The sequence below is a fragment of the Ammodytes marinus genome (assembly GCF_949987685.1).
Source record: "Ammodytes marinus genome assembly, chromosome: 18".
Lineage (NCBI taxonomy): Eukaryota > Metazoa > Chordata > Actinopteri > Uranoscopiformes > Ammodytidae > Ammodytes > Ammodytes marinus.
This window is the reverse complement of record NC_137222.1, coordinates 11,105,520-11,122,678: the sequence shown is the minus strand read 5'-3', so window position 1 is coordinate 11,122,678 and position 17,159 is coordinate 11,105,520.

Below are 17,159 nucleotides of genomic sequence, written 5' to 3'. Positions count from 1 at the left end.
TGTGTGTGTGTGTGTGTGTGTGTGTGTGTGTGTGTGTGTGTGTGTGTGTGTGTGTGTGTGTGTGTGTGTGTGTGTGTGTGTGTGTTTAGGCCGTAGGCCTACATGTTCTTTGAGAACTTGTTGTCCTCGAAGAAATGTTAGCAGAAAAGCAGCTGATCGGAAATTATCTCACAAATGTTTTTGTGAGTATTTTAAAACTTTCATGCAAGACGGTAGCTTTGCTGTAAAATAGACAATACATCCTAATTAAATGTCAAATCACATTATTGGCCATCAGTTAATTCATGTGCTAGTTGAAGGGAGTTTCTGAGACTAGTTAGAGTCGTGTTTGGCGCTCTGTTTATTCAATCATATATCCCTGACAACGCCTGAGGTATAAAATGTCCTTACCAAATTATTCAGACAAGCTGTTAAGAATAAAACAACAATTGTGAAACTGTAAAAAGCTCATCTCATTGTGTTTCCTGTGGAGGATTCTTATGATGTTGAGAAATTGAAAAAGATGCCCTTTGTTTTTTAAGTTTTTCGTTCAAAGGCAGCATTAAGACAGTTTTTTTTTCAACATCTCAGGGGCTTACAAAAAAAAAATATCTCATTGTACAAATGATTTTATGTGGGAATGGCAGGAGACAGCAAATGATTGTCCCTCCATCTCTGTAATTGTGGGAGGATTATGACCAGGCTGGGGTTGTTCGGTTCAGAAATTGTGACCAAGTAATGAGAGTAAGCTACACTGTTGTATTTTCTTGTAAGGAAATTTAAATCACTAGCTATTACCTCTAGAAGCAGAGAGGACAAGTCATTTCATGATACTGACAAACTTGTTTTCGACAGATGACAAACTAGTTATTTTCGGGAAGCTATTAAAATCTTTTGTTCGGGATCATGGGATTATTAAATTGTCACGTCTTGATGAATGAGAACTTGTGGCAAAATAATGAAATAATTGATCGGAAGATTACAACAAAATCACAGAAGCAATCATGCGCATGTCCTTTCCGGCCCTCTGTACACAAAATCTTAAAAAAATATATAACTCTCCTACTGTTACTCTATATGCTACAGCCCAAAAGTCCGTTTGAGTAGAACGGTCTGTCTCAAAGCAAACTATCATAGCATAAAACTGATGTTCGGCGTAATTTACACACATTTAACTCATACTTCAAAGCCCGGTGTGGTATGTTTGTTTCTTTCGCCCCCATTCCTGTCTTCACTGTGCTTGCGTTGGATGATTTATGCACCCATTCAGGATAAATTTACACATATTACTGTGTCAGAAAGTAATGTTAGGCGCGATCCAGCTACCCCAGGCCTCCAACAAGACAACCAAAAGGCAAATGCTTGTTGAAAAAAAAAAGAAAGCAAACAGTGTTATCAGGATCATCTCTTGGACATACTCCAGACGCAGCGAAAAGCAAAGTCATCTCGGCCCCTCCAACTGATCACAGCACCTCAGGGCCATGTTTAAGGCGCCTTGTGAACTCAAGAATGAGGGCGTCCTATTCCAGACATGTCCTTGTGATGCTTTTAAGCACGTACCGGCAAAGACCTCACACAATTAATCTTGAATGAATGAATACTGTAACAGCGGAAAAAACCCTGCACAAACAGACAAATACATGGCTGAGATTTAGGGACCAACTCAGTTCACACACAGTCTAAACCCCACCCTCTCTCTCTCCATGCCCCTTCCTTTCATGCACTACATTAGTGTTTACCTAAAAAACCCATCCCTTGTTAAATCGCAGCCTGCTGTTGACTGAAAAGTTTAATGGTAGCTGCAGGGGCCTCGTGCATTAGTATCTGCGAATGGCAATCAGTCGTTTCTCTCCTCTCCGTCTTTTCCTCATCCTTCCGCTGAAGGAGAATGGGTTGAAGTCACGGTCAGGACCTTTTAAATGGGTCTGTCGTTTCCTGTCTGTCCACCAATCACAAGACCTGATGCTTTGGAGAAGCGTCGGTGAGAGGTCAGATGACATTACAGCAGAAGCATGACAGTGCTCAGTGCCAGCAGTGCAGCACACACACACACACACACACACACACACACACACACACACACACACACACACACACACACACACACACACACACACACACACACACACACACACACACACACACACACACACACACACACACACACACACACACACACACACACACACACACACACACATACACACTGCGCTCAAAATATTTTCTCATATTTAAGTGCTACAGTGTCCTGTCATGTGCATCCCCCGTATCAGATTTTACATTTATCTACTCAATGACAGCTCCTTGTATCCGAACCGAACACAAACACCAGTTAGGCAAGCTCAGCCATAAAACTGTCTAAAACACTTTATTGATTAGCAAAAATATGCATGCAGGCTTGCAGTAATCACTTCAACAAGATTTTGAGACCTAGTTGGGTGGGGGTTGTTTAATATTATCAAAGAGTACCACCTTATTGAAATACATATGGGTTGTATGGATTGTTCCTTGTTGCCAAAAGTGCCTTTATGTCTTGCATAAGGGCTCCACATACTGTATGCCTCATCATGTCGTGTTTAAACTGTTGTCTCCATGTCAAACAGCCTGATGAATAGAGTAGGAGATCAACAGAGAAAAACTGGAGGGAGAATTAGTCTGCGGCAGAGAGCTTCATGGAGTCACAGACAAGAGATCAATATTTGCAGACACTCCCTTGCTTTAGACAGCATTCATGTCAGAACAAACAAACAGTCTTCGCTGCAAAGGCAATGTCCAGCCCACGCACTATACACCGCACACTTGCACAGACAAAAAGTATTTTTCCTCTTTCTTCTACCTTGTTCCCACTCCCTCTCTCTCCCATCCATACAGAGGCACTCCGCCCTGAGACAAAAGCACAGGTAAAGGTTGACAAAAGGTGTCTATGGATCTTTTGAGTCAAACACGGCAGCGGCTGTCTACATTCACCCTGCAATTATCTCCTTACAGACCTAATCCTGGCAGTTAAGTGGCCGGCTAAAAGCATGTGCACACAAACAGGGGCCGCCGAGCAAGGTGGTGCATGCCGTTTATCTGCTTGCTCTATCACACACCTGATATATACTACAGACATCACCAAGCCTGACAGGAAGCTACTCAGTCTGACCTTACTGGAGTTGAACTACACACACACATGCCTGCTCCCATACACATATTCACACAAAATGAACAGTCAATACATGGACGAAAACTCCTAAATATGGATAATATCAGCACAGCAAGTTATAATTTCATAAAGTGGCCAAAGTTGTGGATTTGTGCCCAAACCAAGAACATCTTTAGCCAATGTGAGTGTTTGTTTCTGTACTGTTTTATCACTGACCACCATTGTAGGCAACTCTGTGGTTTTGTGTTGAGATTACTCAGTCCCCCCCCCCCCCCCCCTCTAGCGCCATCCCTTCGTTAAAGCTCATGGCAAGTTTAAGCTGCTTTTGGAAGGAAAATACTGGTGTGTTTAGTGTCTGAGTATTCACTGACAAATTGGTGTCACAGACGCCAGTGCATGTAGACTTTCACTACTGGCTTGTCCATACAGTACCTGTACAGCATCCAACACTCAAATGTGGTCAATGGGTACATCCCAATTGTCTTATTATTCCTCAAGTCTTGCTCCTCACTGGATCAATCCGATATGCCAACATGAAGGCCTTTCCATTTCTCACATTTTCGCTCTTTTGTTCTTTTGGAGAAGACGCAAGGGGAGGGGAATGTGGATGTAATTAAGGGAATTGTGACTTCCCCAATAATACTTCAGTTTTCATGTGAGTGATCAGTCCTGAAGCATTGTGATTGGCTAAAGGAGTTCTTCTTTGCGAGTAAGCTATTGGAAGCTACCTATAGGTAAGAAAATAATAGAAAAATATTGTCAAAACACACAAGTGCTAAGTAGTTTCTCTTTATATCGTATGTGAAAACAAAAAATGCACTCACCTGAAAAAAAGAGACGGATTATTGTAAATGATATCGCCCACAAGGTAGTATAAGACAAGACAAATATAAAGTTTTTGATGCAGTGATAAGGTCATACAATGTTGGCAAAGTGGCTCCACAACATCCAGCCTCCAATTTGTACATGAGCCAGGAGGAGCCAGTCATTTTACCCTTGCTAAAATGAGCAAAAGCAGCTCTAAAGGACGGGTGAGAGAAGTAACTTGAGCCAGTGTGAATGGACTCATTGTTGCTTTGGCTTAATTAGGCGTGACAAGTGAGGCGTGAACAGATTCCCATCATTAGGCCCCCTAAAAAGCCCATTAGAATCAATGGGCCACACTCCGGTCAGACTTTCTGTCTACCAGCCAGCCAGCCTCCTGCCCCTTAAGCAGGACACTGGATATAGTTACAGCCACCCAGCCACTGCTAACTCAAACAAGGCAACTCTATAGCTGCTGCCCTAACACCCGAGGTAATGCAATTGACGCCACATTCGAGGGCGAAAGGGGAGGATGATGAGAGAGGTAGGGACATATGTGTGAGTGGTGGTTTAAGGTAAAGTGTTATGTGTACAGTAAGGAATGTGTGTGGGTGTGCGTGCATTTGTGCGTGAGAGAGTGAGAGTGTGCGTCCACAAGCGTAATGCCCGCCTGTTTCAACAGAGAACCGTACCAGACAACAGATCCCGGCAGCCAGTGTGGCTGATAAACTGCAGGGATTAGCAGGCACTTCTGTAGCCCAAGTGTCCCTATCAATACAGGACCGGGCCCATTGATCTGTTGTCTGGGTGGGTGCTGGGGCTAATTCCTGGACCTTGGCTCTGAGTGCTCCTCGCTAGGGAGGTGGGAGGAGGGCGGAGGTGGGGTGAGAGACTGGCTGGCTACAAGTGGCGCCATCCACAGACCCTACTGGATTTGAGGCTCAGTGCTGCTTATCCACACAGTATACCAACTCAATAGCCCTGCTGCCACATGCATTGGCTGTTTGAGGTTCATTGGAAGGAAACAGGCACACCAGCACATTCATTATCATTTTGTAAAAATCAATCATTTATCTAAGATGAACATTTACTGACAAATGACCTTCGGTGGGAAGTTGAGGCGAACATGTTCAGTTCAATTTGTCATGTGATGTGGATACTGGATTGTGTGCAATCCATCCTGCGAAGCAGAAATGGCTGTTGTGAAAGAACACATATTAATACATTGTGTATAAGTGGTTGAGAATCAATCATTTCCCTATTTGGTGTTTGTTCACTAAGAGTTATAGTACTGTAGTTCCCTCCTCAAATAAAGGCCAAGTAAGTGTACGATTATCATACTCAAATTAGATTTTACTGTAAGCAAATTATTCACTCAAACATTTGTCAGTGTCTGGTATGGAAATTGTGACGTGTTGACAAATGGGGCTTATCTAGAGTAGAGTAGCCCGCATTAGCACCTCCATGTAATCCCTTTCTGTCAAAGATATGGCCAGTGGAGGAAGGGTAGACAGAAGTTAAAGGGATAGTACGATAAGAACGGCGGTTGGAAAGGGTGAGGTACCTGTTGAAGGAAATAGAGGGAGAGAGAAAAACAAAAGATGGTTAGATGGGTGAGGAAAATATAGTTAAGGAAGGAGTGAAAATGTTAGGGAGCAAACCAAAAAAAAGGTTGTGAGGCAGAAAAAAAAGTAGAGGGTATGACTTTGCACGGCAGCATGCGTAACAAGCACCACGCTTTGCTTCTAGACCCACCTGAGGATGTTGTTTCAGCAACAAGAACACAACAGGCTGCTACTGTTACTGACATTTCCACACACACACACAGACACACACACACACAGACACACACACACACACACACACACACACACACACACACACACACACACACACACACACACACACACACACACACACATACATACACACACACACACACACACACACACACACACACACACACACACACACACACACACACACACACACACACACACACACACACACACACACACACACACACACACACGCACACATCTGCCATGCCTTCAGCAGTAAGATGTGGTGGGAGTTTGCTAGTACAACATAGAAGAGGACATTTGGAGAAGAGAAAAGACAGTGGAGGAGAGCACTGTGGGGGAAAAAAAAGAGAAATTGAGAAGAATGAATGATAGACAGGTTTAATACTGCTGCTACCTCATTCAGTAGTGGTGAAGCCAGAAGATAAGCACTTACTGCTGAATATTTCATGGCTGAGACTCACTGACTGTCTGCCTGATTTAGTGACGGTCTCATTCTGGCATCCTGTACGGCACCCTGAGATACTAGGAGCTGTACACAAGGAGGAACATGTTGTATTGATTAATACTCATAACACAGATATACAGAACATGTGCAATGCACGGAAGGAAAAGGGGGATTTTAGTTAAATGGATAACATAAAAGGTCCTCTTAAGTCCTTGTGTGAACATACTGTCTAAGGGAACAAACCTAATGGATCATAGAATTAAAGTAAGGCTTTGCAGTCCTGTTTCATGGACTACAGTCGGCGGAGGCATTTGTGCACATGCCCACCAGATCCTCATGGCCAGAGACCGTGGATTGGCTTTAGGAGTATGTAGTCCATGGTGTGAGGCCAGCTGAGGTGCTTTAGTTTAGCAGGGATTTGGTCATTAACCAAAATATTGGACAAATTTACATTTTGGCTAGACGATGGCGCTTAAGTGATTAAAAGGTATTATAATTCACCCTGAGAAGAACATGAAAGCCTATATTCAAATTGACAGACCATCCAATAGTTGGCGAGAGATTTCCACTTCAAGGCGGCCCAAGAGAAAAAAATCAGGGGATCATTTAACAAAACTTTTCACTAGCCAGGCTAAAAAGAGTCAACAATGAAGTGGCTCCTTAGCTAAAGTCAACACGTTACTGGGTATTTGGGGTTAGATTTGCAAAAACTAACTTTGGAGAATACATGCTGCCAAACAGGAATGATATACCCAGTGAAATAAAGGTTCATATGCCAAAAGCTCACTACCTTATTGACCAGTATCCTGTGCAGTATCAAATGTCAAAATCTGACCATGGCTGATATATTGGCACGTTACTGTACAGCTGACAAGTTCTACCTGCTATACTTCAATAGCAGCACTCACCATGTGCACAGCTGCAGAAAAAAATGCATTTTATTTTATGAAGTGCAGAGTTGCAATATTTTTCAAAGACAAAAATTCAGAACACTCATTCATAACGTGACCCTATAATTGCTAAAGAATTAGCCCAAATACATAAAGCGGTTACATTCTTCTTTAAACCTGACTAACATGAAATTAGCTTTTCCTCATTGAAAGAACTGAGCTACATGCAACACTATTTACTGTATATGTCCCACATTGAATATGCCCCGTAAAACGTTGAAACATGTATGAAGCACAGAGGGAAAAAAGCTAAATGGAGTGTATAGTTTTATGACCAACTACGCAGGCATACAATGTTAAATTATAATATTCAGATATCCATATTGATATTTCCGCCAGCAAAGAAAACAAGGAAATCCTTTGTGTCCTGAAAATTTAAATAGGTGAGGTATGCAACAGGTGGAGCTGTGATTTAGAGTCTAAACTGCACTGCAGAATGTGACTATATGAATAGCATATAGTCAGAAGTTAAGTATGTGTTCTCTTATTTCAAGGCCCATTCCACCTTGTCACCACTTTCCCTCATTTCCCCCTCTCTCTGCCCTTACTGGGTCATCTCCGTCCCTCTATCGACTCTCATCTTTCAGTTGGAACCATCCCCCTAAAAATCAACTGCTTGCCTTTCACCTCCAAATTCCTTCCAGAGACATCCGTTACGTCTCTGCGCCCTTCACAGAGAAAAAGGCCCTTTCATATTCGATTCACGTCTGAGCATAAATGGCAGTAATGTCTCCCGTAATCATGACAAGTGTAATCAGCTGGGCTTTTGATGGGCTAACTCTTGGACACGCTTGCCACTACTGTGTCAAGAGTGATATGATATTTGGCAGTGTTTTTTTTAAAGCTTTTTTTTTTCTTCATCTTCTTCTTCTTCTTCTTCTTCTTCTTCTTCTTCTTCTTCTTCTTCTTCTTCTTCTTCTTCTTCTTCTTCTTCTTCTTTCTTGGGGGGATTTCCAGACAAAAAACTATCAAGATTCTGTTCAAATCAACTTTCCTTTGTCTCCATACTTTTCTGTCAAAGAAGAGAAAAGGGTGTGTGTGTGTGTGTGCGTGTGTGTGTGTGTGTGTGTGTGCGTGTGCGTGTGCGCGTGTGCGTGTGTGTGTGTGTGTGTGTGTGTGTGTGTGTGTGTGTGTGTGTGTGTGTGTGTGTGTGTGTGTGTGCGTGTGTGTGTGTGTGAATATGTGCATTTAAAATTATTCTGAAAAGTATGCATAAAATACATAAGATATTGTTTAAAGACCTATTATGGGGTAAAAGTTTGGTGCTCTCATTCGAAGTTTTGTTGAAAACTTTGAAAGGATTTTGTTATATTTTCCTTTAATAAAGCGGGGGGGGGTGCACATTACATCCATACCTACAAGCACTATACAACATTGAAAGTAATGGGTAAGGAAATCACGACAAGTGTTGGATCAAGCAAGTTTTGAGCTGTTAAAGTGCTCTCCACTCACATGTCAGGAGAGATATCACATTTGGCAGCCTTGTCATGTTGAGTCAAAAGGAGTGTGCTGACAAAAAGGTGTTCTTGGTATTCTGAAGACATTTACTGCCATTTGCGTTTCCCTCCTGTTATTAAGGAGGGGTTGCCTTTCACAGTCTTCAAGCAAATCCTCAGACACAACCTGCATTGATCTGGGATGGGGATCAATTGTAAATCAATGAGAAATTCCTTCATTGGCTTTCCCTCTTCCTGTGCCTGCATCATTTTCTTGTTAGTCTCCTTCAGCTTTTGAGCCAATCAGAATGGCCGATGCTCTTCTCAAAGAAATGAGATGAGCTTATTCTCTACAGATTGATTCTCCATGAGGCCCCCTTGACATCACGTTCTTTGTACATACGTGTATATATGTGTTCTCGCAGATGTGTAGGGTTTTGGTTGCATGCTGTTTGCAGTGTGTCAGGGGCCCAGGATCCTCCTAATCAGGCTTGACACCACACCAGAGGCCCCTTATGCTACCCCTCACTAATTTCAACCTTACCAGCAACCTCTCTCGGCTATATACCCCACTGCCAGGGCTGACAGGGGCCAGACTGTGGCTCCAATCAATCCACGCTGATGGCAAATAGCTTCCAGAGCTGTGCCAAGCCTATTATTTCCCACCCGCAACCTGCAACGGCTCAGGTGAAATTGGCTAAGCTAAAAAAAAAAAGAAAGGACAGGGGTCATCCTGGGGGCTGACACATTTTACAAACACACACTCAAAAACACACGTGCAGGCATCAGGGCAATCACATTTCCATTCGCTGAGATTTTGACAACGTAAGTGCAGTCATAACCATACACATTAATGCTATCGTATGTATTTGAATTTACACACGAACACACACACACACACACACACCAAGAGGAAGTCAGGGTCTTGGCCTAAACAAACTCAGGATGCAACGGAGTGTGGGTCTTAAAACACACTTCCACAAGGGATCGGGTGACTTCTGATGAGCGCTAGTTATATAGTCTTGGATATAAGTGCACCCACCACATTGCCCAGATAATCATGCAAGGAACTCAACCCAGACTCAGAGGGGAAATATTACGTCAGTTTTCTGTGATTAATATAAGGGGGAGAAAGTAAATTGACTTAGAGATGTGGTTATTTTTTTCCACCCAAGGATGATGAATTCAACATTGCTAAGATGTCATATGAACCGTGTTAACAGAATTTAGTTTGCTTTATGATTGTATAATATTTTAATGAATTTACATGCTTTCTGGCTGTTGAACTTTGTCCCAGTTTTGCTACAAGTTTGTTGTTTAGCCTTGAAGCCTAATAAGATTTTGGCACATACAGAGGTATGACGCATTCATGTGCACAGTAGTTTCACTCCCCATATTCTGTTATCAGACATTGTATGAAGGATAACACCAGCTGAGATGAATTTCTGGGAATATATGCCTAATTAAAATGTTTCTGCTTTCGCCAGCAAAACAAGGGCTGGACACACCAAACTTAGTGTGTGTTTGCGCACACACCACCTTCTCTTGCATATAATCCCATGTACACTGTTCATTCGATGTATTCAATCATGTAAGCCCACTTGCGGTACATTGTTGTTTGACCCTTGCATGCTGTTTGCAAGTAAATTCACCTGCTTCCAAGAAGGCCTGACTCAGTTTCAATTATTCAAACACTTGGGTAGTTTGATGAAATAATTCTATTAACAAATGGTCCTTCGAGTAGCCGGATCCAACATCTTCTTCTCTGGACAAGACGAGCCTGCACCGTGACGACGGGGGAGTCCACGACTCTCGACAAAAGACCTCCAGTGAACATTGCTACAAAAGAGGCTGTCAGCAGACTCGACTTGGACGGAGAGGGGTGACGGAATCCAGAGCCTGAGCGAGTCGAGGCTTTCTTGAAATCAGGTGAATATAAACAGCTGATTTTGTTTTGTCCAGGAATTATGGTAGTTCCTTTGTTTTATGTATTAGGTAGATAAACTAGTTTATGAAGCAGTATTTCTCATGGTTTTACCGTAAGGGAGAATAACTGATCGTAGTGTTTGGGAAAATGCACTAAAGAGAAAAATATTTCAACCTATAGTGTTTGGGGAGATGCACTAGAGACAAACCTATCTCAACCTGTAGTGTTTGGGGAGATGCACTAGAGACAAACCTATCTCAGCCTTTGGTGTTTGAGAATTTACACTGTCAAAAACAAAAGTCTCACGTACGTAATTAGATGATCATTAGTGTGGGGTCGAGGGTGGTCCCTTTATTCTGACAGATATAGTTTGTTCCATTAAACTGAGAGTTCTTTGTAATTCGGGAAGGTTTTATGGAAACAAATTGATATCTGGCTGCTTGTTGTTACTTAGCCTGGGGATATAGTACTGCTCCAGGGAGTTAGTCTATGACAGGTTGTTTATTTGTTTTGTTTTGTTATGTTTGTCAATAGTCTACAACTGCAGAGTAGACTTATTTGTTTTGTTTAGAATACATCACATAGGGTGTTCTAGTTTTAAATTGGTGAATTTTGTTAATCAATTGGAGGGAATAGGGGTGTTCACCCTGTTTAAATAGATTACTGGGTAATTTGATATTAGATTTTACATTTTAAAAATTAAATTACTTGTAAAATGGATACATTTGATATAAAAATAAGCAAAGACCAGCTTAAAAGCCTCCTTAAGACAAGTGAAGAACTAACATCTCAACTCCGGCAGCTAGTTACAGCCTGTGAGGAGGTTGTAATTAACAATGAGGTAATTCACCCGACAGCTGAAAGAGGCAGAGAAAAAGAGTTTAATAAGAAACAATGGGGAGGTGGGAAACAGAGAGGGGCCACAGAGAAAGAAAGGCAAACTGGGTGTTTCAGATGCGGCCAGAATGATCACTGGCTTCGCAAGTGCCCCCATCCCAGAGAAGGAAAAAATCAATCAGAGAGAGGTGGTGGCCAAGGAGATGAATAAGAGAATGTTGTTGAAAGTGTAAGAGGAAAAAGATTGTTTGGAACTGATTGTTTATGGATGTTATAAAGAAAGAAAAAGTATGTAGGGGAAGGGAGATAGAAGGTTTTGTAAGTGTGCATACAATTGTTATGCTGTTATGATGGGTTATAAAATGCTTGTCTCCTAAAGATGACCAGAGTTCTGACTAAATTGCTAAAAGCTTTAAAGTTTAGAGCTAAATATCTTATCAATCCAAGACCCATAGTGAACCTTAAAGATTAAAGGTGCAGTCAATCATTTGAAGTTCCAGCATAAACTTACAAAAAAGTGTCCTTTTGTGTTCTTTTTATGAAAATGTTCACTGAAAAGACTTGTTCAATGCTTTTGATTTGAACTACAAGTTAAAGGGGATTTGTGTGCTGAACAATGTGATCATAATGTGTTATTTGAAGAACAAACTATAACACCATGTCAGATTTGGAGAAGTAGAGAGCTTCTCAGGAATGTGGTGTGTGTGTGATTCAGTCCCATGCAGAAAAGGGAGGGCCTGTCTCACTGACTGTGTGTGTGTAACTGAGCCCAGACACAGACAATGTGTGTGCTTGAATGCTGCCCAAACACAGACAACCATGTGGAAGAATGAAATCAAACCTATCCTAAAATGTTGTTGTGCGTTAATTGTGACATCTAGAGCAAGCAAAATGGATAGGATGATATTTTAGAAACAACCCTGGCAGAATGATGAGCATTTCTTTTGAGAACATGTTACTGCTCAAATTCATTCTGTTTCAGATGCAAGGAGAAGACGAAGCTGGCCATTCTTCAATAAGGACAATTGGACACTGAGGAACAATCTGAATCGGTTATGGTAATATCCTACATAACCATTCCCCCAGTGACTGTGATATGAAGGACACTTTGCGTCAGAATGCCACAAAAGGACTTGTTGACCATCAAGACGACCTAGGTTCCTGTTCCCTGGCTTCTGCAAAAAACTGTCCTCTTTGAAACTGTACATAAACGATGTCGCACCAGTACACAAACTTGCATTTTCACAACTGTGATGTTGATGTACTTGATATTATTCTGCTTGACTGAAATATATTTACTCATATGCTTTGCCCTTTTGCTTTGAAGTGTTGCAAAAAGTTGCATTAAATATTATAAAAAGGGTGGAATGTTAACAGAATTTAATTTGCTTTATTGTATAATATTTTAATGCACAATACATGCTTTCTGGCTGTTGAACTTTGTCCCAAAGAACTCCAAAGTGTTTTGCTACAAGTTTGTTGTTTAGCCTTGAAGCCTAATAAGATTTTGGCCCATACAGAGGTATGACGCATTCATGTGCACAGTAGTTTCACTCCCCATATTCTGTTATCAGACATTGTATGAAGGATAACACCAGCTGAGATGAATTTCTGGGAATATCCTAATTAAAAACATTTCTGCTTTCGCCAGCAAAACGGGCTGGACACACCAAACCTAGTATGTGTTTGCGCACACACCACCTTCTCTTGCATATAATCTCTGTACACTGTTCATTCGATGTATTCAATCATGTAAGCCCACTTGCGGTACATTGTTGTTTGACCCTTGCATGCTGTTTGCAAGTAAATTCACCTGCTTCCAAGAAGGCCTGACTCAGTTTCAATTATTCAAACACTTGGGTAGTTTGATGAAATAATTCTAGTAACAAACCGACACCGTAAGATCGTCATCGTTAAGACACATGAGCGCCGCGCCTTTGAAACGTTAGCTACCGATCGCGGCGCTGTGATTTTGAACGAGCCTGGCCAGCCGTGCCGTGATTGATTCCTCTCAGTTTGCTTTCCCATCTCATAAGTGTCAGAGTTCCTGTTTTTTTTTTTTTTTTACTTTTCGTTTTAGTAGTATTTGCCAAAAACATACAGTCCCACTGTATGCTTGCAAGCAGCAGCCAAATAGTCCATGCTATGTCATTTCCGAAATGTGCTCACTCGTCAGAATAGAATGACATGTTTGCAGAAAGACAGAATTTACTTGTTTTTAAATGATCCTCTTGACACCTGGTAGGTCTTCCCCTCTCTCCCTGTGTGTGTGTGTGTGTGTGTGTGTGTGTGTGTGTGTGTGTGTGTGTGTGTGTGTGTGTGTGTGTGTGTGTGTGTGTGTGTGTGTGTCTCTCTCTCTCTCTCTCTCTCTCTCTCTCTCTCTCTCTCTCTTTGCTGCCTTGTTCAACTTGTTGAGGAAGATGCTGATGAAGAATTATGTTTTGTTTGTTTTAGTTGGAGGCGAGAACATATATCAACCGTGTTGTAGGTCATAAGGCAAGTCGAACTCTACGTGGGGAGGGGAGGTAATATGAGCCTTTAAAACTCTTTAAGTGATTCGCCTGACTGTCTTGGCCTCGGGGCAAGGCCTGACTTGTTTCAACACACCCAAAGTGAACCAGGCCTACAGCTATACATCGACAGGAAAGTGATTTGTGAGGGGTTGTAGGGCCAACCTATGGCCACACTCAGAAGAATGGCATGACATGAAGTTTTCATGATATTGCGAAGTAAAAAAAAAAACATGGGTAAACTCTCTTTCAGAATCCCACACACCTACAATGAGATCCGCTCCAGCCCGGATCATGGACTGAAACAAAGAGGTCACACATCTAAAGAGCACAGAATGGTCTTTGCCAACCAAGAATCTACTTCTGAATAGCTTTCTTTCTTTTTCTGCTAGTACACAGAGTTCATTTCAGGGACGTGACCTTTCCAAGTGATAAACTATCATTATTACCATACAAAAAAAAATTATATAAAAAAAAAACAGATCTGGGAAAGCACAGTTGGGGCTTTCCTACTGCAGGAGTTACACAAAAACCGCTTCTGATTGGCTGGACGAGTCAAAAGAAAAAAGGAAAAAAAGGACATGATAAAGGTTGAATAAATGACTGTAGTGTTGCGCATGCAGAATCCATAGCTGTTGTGCCCATCTTGGCCCCCGTCCACTTCAACTCAGCTGAGGTCTCGGACAAAAGACGAGATAATTGCTCCCGTGACCACTTGTTTGAGCGAGATTAAGTGTTGCGAAGAACCAACAAATGTCAAAACACCGCTGATTCTTACAGTCTGTCAGTTGTTCCTATGAGCCTTGTGGTCAACTCATTAAGGGGTTTCACACATGTGATTCCAGGGAATCTTTTTCTGAATATGAGCGAAAAAGAAGCACAATCACTCTCTCTGTTGCTCTCTTTTTCTCTGTCTCTCCTCCCCTTCCCGTCTCTGCTCTCTGTCTCCTTCACCTCATCACCTCTCAGTGTCTCACCGCTGGAAGCCATGAAGAGCATCACAGCCTGATTTGTTTAACGTATCAACAACTTTGTGTTTGTGCCCCTGTGTCTGTGTGTGTGTGTGTGTGTGTGTGTGTGTGTGTGTGTGTGTGTGTGTGTGTGTGTGTGTGTGTGTGCGTGCGTGTGTCTGTGTGTGTCTGTGTGTGTGTGTGTGTGCCCATGCGAGAGACAATGAATCAGCGGAAGGGGGAAAAGAGCAGAGAAGATGAGACTAGATACGTTTAATAGCACCGCATATTTCATATGAGGTCCAGGGTGCGGAGGCGGAAAGGGCTGGATGAGATCCGTGGCAGACATATTGCACGTATACACAAACACGTATACACACACTTATCCCTGGAGTGTGCTCCCTCCTTGTCAGCCAAGTGGTGCTACGCTTTGATCTTGACACCGCGGGTCAACCGAAGCCCCCATCTCTCTCTCTTTTTTTTCTCTGTCTCTCTTACACTTTCTCTCTCTCTCTCTCTCTCTCTCTCTCTGGCCCTGTCTCTCTGTCTCTCCCTCCCTCCAGCCGTCTACATGGCTGGCCCTACACAGCCTTGGGGTGTTTAGGCTCTGGAGGGATCCCAATTTCCTCTTCTAATCATGACATCATCCTGCCTCGATAGGTTAAAGATGTGGCCAGGATATTCCCTGCTTCCTTGTTCTGCAGCCTCCCATCAAATTACACACACTACATGTTGCCAGCCGCGAAAACAGACTCTTTTCGGACTCCAGTTTCGAAAAAACTGCAGGAGGGAGGGAGGGAGGTTGGGGGCGCATGGGGAGGAATGCATGCAACGCTGTTTGGTTGAGGGGTTAAAATTACGTGTGGCCGTCCTCCGAATGTGAACATTATATTTTTGAGTATTTGTGCATTTTGTTAGTGATGCAAAGTAAAAAAGGGAGCCCATGTGCAGGTCATGAGGTAATCCAATATTGCAGTTCATCAGTATTTTGTTGGAGATTGTGTCCCAGCCTGGAGACTTGATTAAAGGCTAAGGCTGATTAGAGGTGAAGAGTAGCCGCGGCCTGCCTGGCCTGCCAATAGCTGTTAACGTCACCTCGCACCAGCTCAGCTAATCACACCAAGAGTGGCTCATCTGGCCCGGCCCTCTGTTGAACCGTGGGCACTTCTCCTCTCTTCTGTTTTGTTTCACGTCTTTGCTGCAACACTTTACCGCGTTAAGTGAGTAATGAGAGAAGCCCAGATTACAATCAAACTTTTCATTTTCTGCCAGGCCGACAGCTGTGCTCAGCCATCAAGCACGCAATGAAACAATGTTACTGGAACAATTCAGGGCAATAGGCAGCATTGCCATCGCGAGGCTAGTATCGCTCATAGCGAATGTTTAAACTTTAAAAAACGTTGTGTGTGTGTGTGTGTGTGTGTGTGTGTGTGTGTGTGTGTGTGTGTGTGTGTGTGTGTGTGTGTGTGTGTGTGTGTGTGTGTGTGTGTGTGTGTGTGTGTGTGTGTGTGTGTGTGTGTGTGTGTGTGAGTGAGTGAGTGAAACAGAAATACATTTAAATTTTTTTGTAATGTGATATAGAATATAGTAAGGCAAAGGATAGTTCACTATACACATTAAAGTTTTATAGCAGATTACAGTACTGAGGGACCATAGGTTACAGTATGTAAGGATTTTATGAGTCACCCAAATAGTTCTTTTTATGCGTTTTTGGCCTTTACCTATATGTACCAATGAAGGCTCCTGCCAAATCTCTTTTTATAGCTCTTATCTGATACATGTATCTGTGCTGTAACTTATGACATATGACATATGAATAACAATAGTTATACATGTTTGTAACAGTTTTATTGCATTCTTGGCATGTACATATTCTCTTAAATGCACATACTCTACCTGCTTTTAACAGGGAGGAAACAAAAGCAAACAGAGCTAAACTTCTGACCAGAGGGTCCATGGTATGAAACACGTATTATTGTATTATTGCATAGGAAATGCTGCTGAATAAAGTGAAATGAATGCATTCCTTTTTTTCTACACAAATCCCAGGGCACTAAAAGGGTAAATCAGAGTGCAGCATAGTTATTTTGTATTTTCCTATACTTGGCTAAAAACTGGTGCAAAAGGCATGTTCATGTTGCACACTTTCGGCCACACAGCATCATAAACAATACAGACTGGTGAAGAAAAAAATTCACATGGATTGTCATGGCTGTAATTTAACATTTGAGTCTTTTGTGGTTGCATTCATTCTATCCAAGTTTTCACTGACTTTAAGTTATCATGTCTTAGTGAAAAAAAAACACTCCCGTCAGATTTTTATCAAATGTAGTGGATGAAAGTCCTGGAGTTAAATGCAGTTCTAGATCGT